This window comes from Podarcis tiliguerta (genome assembly GCF_965153285.1).
Source record: "Podarcis tiliguerta genome assembly, chromosome: 6".
Taxonomy (NCBI): Eukaryota; Metazoa; Chordata; class Lepidosauria; order Squamata; family Lacertidae; genus Podarcis; species Podarcis tiliguerta.
This window is the reverse complement of record NC_139539.1, coordinates 13,672,135-13,680,698: the sequence shown is the minus strand read 5'-3', so window position 1 is coordinate 13,680,698 and position 8,564 is coordinate 13,672,135. Positions and strand designations below refer to the sequence as shown.

General features: G+C 46.0%; 1 long non-coding RNA gene across 1 annotated transcript; it reads right to left on the bottom strand.

Annotated features, from left to right (window-relative positions):
• Positions 1-270: 270 nt before the first annotated feature.
• Positions 271-8,546, bottom strand: LOC310680441. Its single transcript, XR_014512760.1, has 3 exons — positions 8,428-8,546; positions 6,815-6,945; positions 271-482 (listed from the first exon to the last, which is right to left on the bottom strand). It is a non-coding gene; the product is annotated as an uncharacterized lncRNA (long non-coding RNA).
• Positions 8,547-8,564: the final 18 nt, after the last annotated feature.

Below are 8,564 nucleotides of genomic sequence, written 5' to 3'. Positions count from 1 at the left end.
TTCCGGGTCACGTGGCCAGCGTGATGAAGCTGCTCTGGCGAGCCAGCACCAGCGCAGCACACGGAAACGCCGTTTACCTTCCTGCTAGTAAGCGGTCCCTATTTATCTACTTGCACTTAAGGGTGCTTTCGAACTGCTAGGTGGGCAGGAGCTGGGACCGAATGACGGGAGCTCACCCCGCCACGGGGATTCGAACCGCCGACCATACGATCAGCAAGTCCTAGGCACTGAGGTTTTACCCACAGCGCCACCTGTGTCCCTTAACAGAAAAGGGAAATGATATGCAAATCCTGCCCCCTCTTTTCGGTAATGCATTTCTTCTTTCTTTCGGCGATATGCAAATGCCGATCCAAGGGAAACCAGGCTTTCCGATTGCCGCTATTTCGGGGTGGGATCCAAATTGCGTACCACCTAATTCAGGTTGGGCAATAATAGCTGATTTGAGAAGTCTTGCACAACAAACCCTCAAAGACCAGGCTTTTCTCAAGAAGGAAAATGATAGGAAAACGTGAGATAACTCTTGCTTTGGTGCAACATCGTCTAACCTCCCTGCAAGCAATCTGTATGGATGCTTGTTAAATAGCCAACACCGTCTAAGCTCCCTGCAAACGACTCAGGAAGAGTCCTCAGTAAACAGGTGGTGCAGAAGTGCCCAGAGAGAGCAGAAAAACCTAATGAGGCGGCCACAGTATCTTTAAACCTCACTCTCGCATCCTGCACCCTCCTGTTTCATTTCTGGAAATGTGGTTTGCTTTTTAAGTTCAGAGCGGCTGCATTCAAAGCAGAAATCTCCTGCAGACAGAGGGAGTTTTGGCATTCTGCTTTCTTCAGCCAGAGCAGCCTCTTGGCACCTGACTTCAATCAGTCATAACAAGCACTTTTTTAAAGCATCCCCTCCCAACGTGCTCTGGTTCCCTTTAATGCGCAGTGACATCATGTAACTAATTAATCCCTGATCTTTCTAGCTACTAGGCTCCTCTCAGACAAGTCAGATATGCAATTACGCAAAGCTGCATCTTGGCAGGAGAGACCCAGCTGGAGAGGGGAATGTTGAAAGACACATGAGGCTGTCTAACGCGCAGACCCAACCGGCCCAGCATTCTGCAAACACAGGAGTCCTGTTCATATTTTTATTTAAAATCCCTCCCTGCAGAGGGGAAGGGTCGCGGAGAAGTCCAGTTGCACCAGGAAGTGATCTGACCATGGCACTTCTTTTGTTTCACTTTCACTTAGTGTCAGATCACCCACGTCACTAGAGGTGAACACCAGGTCTACGGCATGTCCGTGACTATGAGTTGGGCCAAACTTATTCAGGGACAGCCCCATGGAGGCCATGCTTTCCACGAAGTCCTGAGTGGCCCCTTGTAAGGTTGTGTTGGCATGGATGTTAAAATCCCCTAGGACAACCAAACTAGGTGTCTCCAGGAGAACATCCGCCACGACCTGAAGCAGCTCAGACAGGGAATCCTTAGTGCAGCGGGGAGGTTGGTACACCAAAAGGAATCCTGTACTGCCCCTATTGCCCAAATTCCAGAACATGCACTCAGAGAACTGGGTCTTCCCAGCAGGACGCCTGATGCAAGCTAGTGACTTCCTAAAAATCACTGCAACCCCCCCTCTGCGCCCACATGACCTGGTTTGCTGTGCGTAAGAGAAACCTGGTGGACAAGCAGTGGCAAGAACAGGCCCATCTGCTTCATCCAACCAAGTCTCTGTTACACATGCCAGGTCAAGTCCTCCATCCACGATCAAATCATGGATGGCAGTGGTCTTATGAATCATTGACCTAGCATTACACAGCAACACCTTCAGGTCATGTGGGTTTCCCTTGTTGATTCCAGCATCCATCCGGTCAAGACCAGACCCGGAGGCAGGGATAGTCTTCAGACAACGACTAAACCTGCCTCCTCAGTAATGACATGGTACACAAAGAAGGGCCTTTGATGATGGATGCCGAGTCTGGGCTGGTTTACATGGGGAGAGGTTGACTGAACGGGCTAGGTAGGGATCGGGAACCCCGAGCCCTCACAGAGCTACACTGTGTTTCCCGTGAAGAAGGATTGATGGTTAATCCAGTCTGAGAATTGTAGCGATGGGAGAAGAAAGGAGGTCTCCTAAGAACTCTCAGTGCCCTGAACAAACTACAGGTCCCAGGATTCTTCGTTAGGGAAGCCATGGCTGTTTAAAGCAATATCATAGTGCTTCAAAGGAATGTGCGAACGTGGCCTTGATTTTCTCACCCTGGCTACCTCACCCCGAATTTCTGAAGCTGTGACAGAATCTTGACTAAACCCTGCCATTAATAATATTTTTATTGCAGCCATTCACTCTGCTGTCCACCATATTTTACTCAAGTTTACCTCATTTTGGCTGGGATCCTATATACACCAGCAGCGGGGGTCGTGCGGCCTTCCAGCTCCCCTCAGCCCCAGCCAGCATGGCCTGCGGTCAGGAAAGGTGGGAGTTATGATCCAAGGACATCTGGAAAGCCACAGGTTCCCCACGGCCACTCTATACACTTATCTGAAGGAAAAGCTCCATCTAATTCAATGGAGTTTTCTTTTGAGCAGGCCTGCATAAGGAGGTCACACTGTTTCTTACTTTCCCCTCTTGTATAGCTAACTCAAATCTGAATAAATATGTTTCGGATTTTAGTTCCTACTACGCAAGTTAAACCCTGTTGAAAATCAATTCATCACGTTAGGCAGGAATGAGAATATTGGTGATGCACCAGACAAACAAATCTGTTAGCTTTACTATAAAAAGCTTGCAGAACGAACAAGTTGGAGAGCTACTCTTGCCTGCCCCCTGCTGCTCACAGGGGGAAGTGCCACCAATCAGTGGCCCATTTTTTCCATCACTCTCCCCTGAAGATGATTAATGATGAAATGATATTTAATATAAAGCAGAGTCAGGCTATTTCTTTCCACTAAAGTTCCAAGAAGAAAATATACATTATGCAGTGTTTCTGAACTTTAAAAATATCTTTGTTATTTCACTGGTTATTTTTACTTTTAAATGCGCAATAGCTATTAATTTCTTTGGAAAGACATCTTTAAAGCGGTTGTTGCTCAAGTGCCTGAAAAGAGATCCTTCCTCGATTAGAGCTGTTATTGCTGGAAAGAACATCAGACCACATTCGAGTGCATTAACTGCTTTATGAATCAACTTGTTTCATTTAGCTGGCAGGGAGAAACATTCAGATGCAGAGAGATAAATCTTCTGAGAGAACGCGGATGTCAGAGTTATTAATTAAGACAGGATCAAAGGAAGCAAACGGAGGAAGCACAGGAGTTTAAGCCTATTCTTCTCACTGACGCAAACATTATAACTTCACTGGAAACTGTCCTAGCTTTCCTGCTTAAAATTCATCACTTACATCCAGCCACGTGTCATTGAAGCCGGGAAGCTAGCATTCATGCCTTTGCACACTCAAAGCTAGACTACTGCATGTGCCCCACATGGGACTGCCCTCTGTGACTGTTCCAAAGGCAGAGACTTAGAGCCTGTCTCCTAGCATGGGTGACTTGCTCCTTCAAGGTACAATTCATGGTGCTAGCTTTAGCCTAAAAAGCCCAAAAATGCTTTGGCCCTGTGTGTGTTAGAAAATGCTGCAACCCTTATGCAGAGAGACGCATTTACCAGTACAGTGGTACCTCAGGTTAAGAACTTAATTCGTTCTTTTTTTTTTTTTTTTTGCAAAAAATGTATTAGTTTTTACAATATCAATGACAAACAAAAACATAAAACAAACAAAACATAACAAACATAAATCATATCCTTATTGAAAATAACAGTTATTTACTTTGTAAAACGACTTCCTCGTTTCCCCTTAGTTGAATTTCATTGCATATCCTTATAACGGTTTTCCAAATCCCAATTTTAATACCCTTTAAATTAAACATCAACATCTTTAAATCTTCTCCTTCTTGTATTAAACCTATTATTTTATCAGTTAACATAGATACAATCCTAAGCCCTTTAAGTATCTGGACGCTATTTCCAGTTATTTTAGCTTAACAAATTTAACTAAATAATCATTAAATTTATTCCATTCTTCGTGGTGTTCCTCCTCCTTCTGGTCGTGGACTCTTCCGGTTAGATTGGCCGATCTAGCCGAAGAACTTAATTCGTTCTGGAGGTCCGTTCTTAACCTGAAACTGTTCTTAACCTGAAGCACCACTTTAGCTAATGGGGCCTCCTGCTGCTGCTGCCGGAGCACAATTTCTGTTTTCATCCTGAAGCAAAGTTCTTAACCCAAGGTACTATTTCTGGGTTAGCGGAGTCTGTAACCTGAAGCGTCTGTAACCCGAGGTACCACTGTAAAATCATAGTACAGTGTTTAAAAACAAATGAAAACCACAAGTAAGAGAGTTAAAGCACAACTTGCTTCGAAGGACTGCTGAAAAAGAAAGGTCTTTGTCAACAGAGAGGAAGCCTCAGCTCTGCAGGGAGCTCCACAAAATTGGGCCGACACTACTGCTTGTATGGCTCTTGTTGGAGACAATCTGTGCTTGTCCCCCAACCCAACAGCAGCATTTTGCACACACACCCAGAGCTTCCCTGTAGCCTTATGAGGCTTTGCCCTCGGGTGGGAAAAATATTGCGCCTGGGAAAGGGAAAATGGGAGTCAACAGACACTCAAGGAATAGTTTCGGAGAAAAAGCTTTATTTCTACCATCCATGAACTGGTAGAAGGAGCAAGTGTGATAACTCAGAAAAAGCATGCACGAGTTCACAGTCATGTGCACAGAGTATATATTCCCATTCCAGTTCCCTCCCCTTTTTCCTCCCTCAGGAGTCCTGCCTTGAGTTCCCCTGAGCATGAACAGAAAGCTGTCTTGGACTCTTGGCACCCTTCCCAGGAAAGGGGAGTGAGAGCCAAGGCGTCGAGGAGCCCTGGTGGTACAGCATGTCCAAGATGTTGCAACCGAATGAGATAAAAGTCAGTTCTCAGGCCTGCTTTGAACAGAGTCTATTCATTAGCTTTTTGAAGCCTTCTTGTACTGATAAAAAGTAATATTTTGCCTATGTACCAGCATCTTGTGAGAATCCACAGAAAAGCTGTAGCTGTGGATTTTTAGAAGACAAAAGGAATTTTGGACAGTTTTGAGGCCTGGTTGGGGGGGGTGACTTCGGGCCTAGGTGGGGTCACCTGTCCTCACCTTCCTTCATTCCCAGCAGGCCCAAGGGTAGCTGCCCCACACAGAGCTGCAGATCACATCAATCTGATGTGCCTGGTGAGGTTAAGTCAACGCATGCTAGGCAACACGCAAGCCACAATCTTCTCTCTGGTTTTTCTATAGCCTCCCAGAATATGTGTTGTTAATACTGAGGCCTGTGTTCTCTGCTCATTATTGCATAGCACCATCTACAGTCATGTCTGTGCTGCAAACAAGCCAAAGGAAGACAGACTTGTGAAGTAACGGGGCATACATACATACATACAAACACACACAGAAGACTTTTTTGTGACAGTACTTGTACTCTTCTTTTGCTGCTGGTCGGGCAGCCATTTTGTGCTGGTTCCCGCGACATTTTTATCAGCGTATGTGTTCCAGCACCTCTCTTTTTTTATCAAACCAGCAGCATATATGCATTTATTCTGGCGTACAGTTGCCTGGCAGCATCTTAAAAAGCAGAGACATCACCTTGCCAATAAAGGTCCATATAGTTAAAGCTATGGTTTTCCCAGTAGTGATGTATGGAAGTGAGAGCTGGACCATAAAGAAGGCTGATCGCCGAAGAATTGACGCTTTTGAATTATGGTGCTGGAGGAGACTCTTGAGAGTCCCATGGACTGCAAGAAGATCAAACCTCTCCATTCTTCAGGAAATCAGCCCTGAGTGTTCACTGGAAGGACAGAACCTGAAGCTGAGGCTCTAGTACTTTGGCCACCTCCTGAGAAGAGAAGACTCCCTGGAAAAGACCCTGATGTTGGGAAAGATGGAGGGCACAAGGAGAAGGGGACGACAGAGGATGAGATGGTTGGATAGTGTTCTCAAAGCTACCAGCATGAGTTTGACCAAACTGCAGGAGGCAGTGGAAGACAGGAGTGCCTGGCGTGCTCTGGTCCATGGGGCCACAAAGAGTTGAACACGACTAAACGACTAAACAGCAACAACAACACAGTTGCCTGGCCCTAAGGAACTACAGCAGGGATCGCCGACCCAGCACTCAAAGGTGCCATGGCACCTGCAAACACCTTCCTAGGGCACCAACGAACTATGTTTGGGACTAATCAAAGAGGCAAAAATATCCCAGGAGCCATAATTCCCAGCTTTCATTTGAAAACAAAAAAGTTTCTAGCATTTCTGGAATCTTTTGAAGTGAGACATACATATACTGTATACCATTCCTCTCAAAAAAATTTTGAGCCAGCTCCACTCTCTCCATGCCCCTCTCCCCCCCACCCCACCCCTGTGCCCGAAAAATTCCTGCAGATGGCTATATATGTGAAAGAGGGAGATGTACACTTTTGAGAAAGTTTTGAATTTGTTATCTGTGTATGTGTGGTTTGTGAGATGCACTTTGTCTGAGAAAGACAAAGAGATGTATATTTGAAGTGTGTGAGAGAGAGAGCACGCATGAGGGGATGCATGAATGTACGTGTCTGGTGTGGTCGCTTTGTATATTTTCCCTGGTACTGGATATTGTTCCCTGTTGTTATTAAGCTGCAACACCATCGCTGTGTGTTCATGTGAGAAAGAAATGGGGGCACCTCAGCAATGATTTATTTTTTTATTTCTTATTTGTCACTCAGCCCAGCCTTCATGTGTCATGATACGAACACAGGTGTGTCGTATCCCATTACCTGCCTTTGAAGGCAGAATGGCTACTACCAGTAGAGGTATTTAGAAACACAAGCAGCCCTGCTTCAGCCCTGCAGTTCTCGCCATCGCTTTCCATGGGCTGGTCTTGGCAAAATCTCTCCTGGCTTCAGATCTAGAGACAATGAATAGGAAAGGCTCTCCAGCAGCATCACCACAGACTTCATAATAATTTAATAATTTTCTTATTTATACCCTGCCCATCTTCCACTAAACTCAGCCTGCCAACTTCCACGCACGTGCACAACCCCTTTTCACCTTTTACGCGTCACATGCAAGCACATGCAAACACCATTTCTCCTTGGCCACATTCGAAAACTCTTGTTCACGAACAAGCGGCAGTCAACATCCATGAAGGTCACCAGTGGGGCCACATTTGCTCCCCCATTCATTTACAGTCATGTCCCCAGATTGACACGGGTGGCGCTGTGGGTAAAACCTCACTCAGTGCCTAGGACATGCTGATCGCATGGTCGGCGGTTCGAATCCCCGCAGCGGGGTGAGCTCCCGTCGTTCGGTCCCAGCTCCTGCCCACCTAGCAGTTCGAAAGCACCCTTAAGTGCAAGTAGATAAATAGGTACTGCTTTATAGCGGGAAGGTAAATGGCGTTCTGTGTGCTGCGCTGGTGCTGGCTCGCCAGCTGCAGCTTCGTCACGCTGGCCACGTGACCTGGAAGTGTCTTCGGACGGCGCCGGCTCACGGCCTCTTGAGCGAGATGAGCACGCAACCCTAGAGTCGGACACAACTGGCCCGTACAGACAAGGGTATCTTTACCTTTACCTTTACCCCAGATTCAGTCCACAAATATCCACCAGTTCCTATTGACCAGCTTTTCTGTTGTTGTTGTTTTAAGTAATATTTATTAGATGTTTAATAGTTACAGAAAGAAAAAAGGTAAAAAAAATAAAATAACAAACAATACATCAAAAATAGAAAGAAAAAACAGTACAACCAAACAACAAGAAAAAACAAAAACATTTAAAAACACATCCAAATTTCATAACTTTATCTTTCATTTGCTTGTTTCCTCGACTTCCTCGCACCTCCCTTTTTTGTATTCTAGTTCAAATTAGCTGGTTCAGCAAATCCTTTCCCTCTTTCTCAATTTTTTGTTCTATAATTTATCTTAACACAGTCTAACTTTAAATTTTCCACTTTAGCCCATTAACAATCAGTTTTTGCATAATTCTTAATAACATTTCTGCTAAAACCATATAACTTCATTCCAGTATTCTTCTAGCATTCCCTATTGACCAGCTTTTCTGAAGGTGAACTGGAACCCGCTTGCATATCCACAGGCACCACCTTGCTGCGGGCATTGCACAGGTGAGAGCTCCTCCAGCTTCCACCCACCAACCAACAGCTGTCCAGCTTCCATGAGGAACTTGTCTACTTATTAGTCCACTCAAGGGACTCCACTCATCTATAGTCCAACCCGCTGCAATACAGGAATATTATTATTATTAATTGAATTTATACACCGCCCTATACTCGGAGTTCACGGGTCTCGAACTCACGACCCTCAACACTCTGCCGGCTGCGCCATCCACAACCTCCCCGCCTACTTCTCGTCCCACGCGTCGCCTAGCCGGCTTACCTGTCGAAAAAAACCGGGAACCGGAAGTTTCGCTTGCGAACCATTACGACCGCGAGCTCTTTGGCCGGCGCCGCTCCCCCTCTCTCCCTCCTTCCCCGCCTACCTCCGGAGCCCGGCGCGCGGCCGGAACTTTCGAG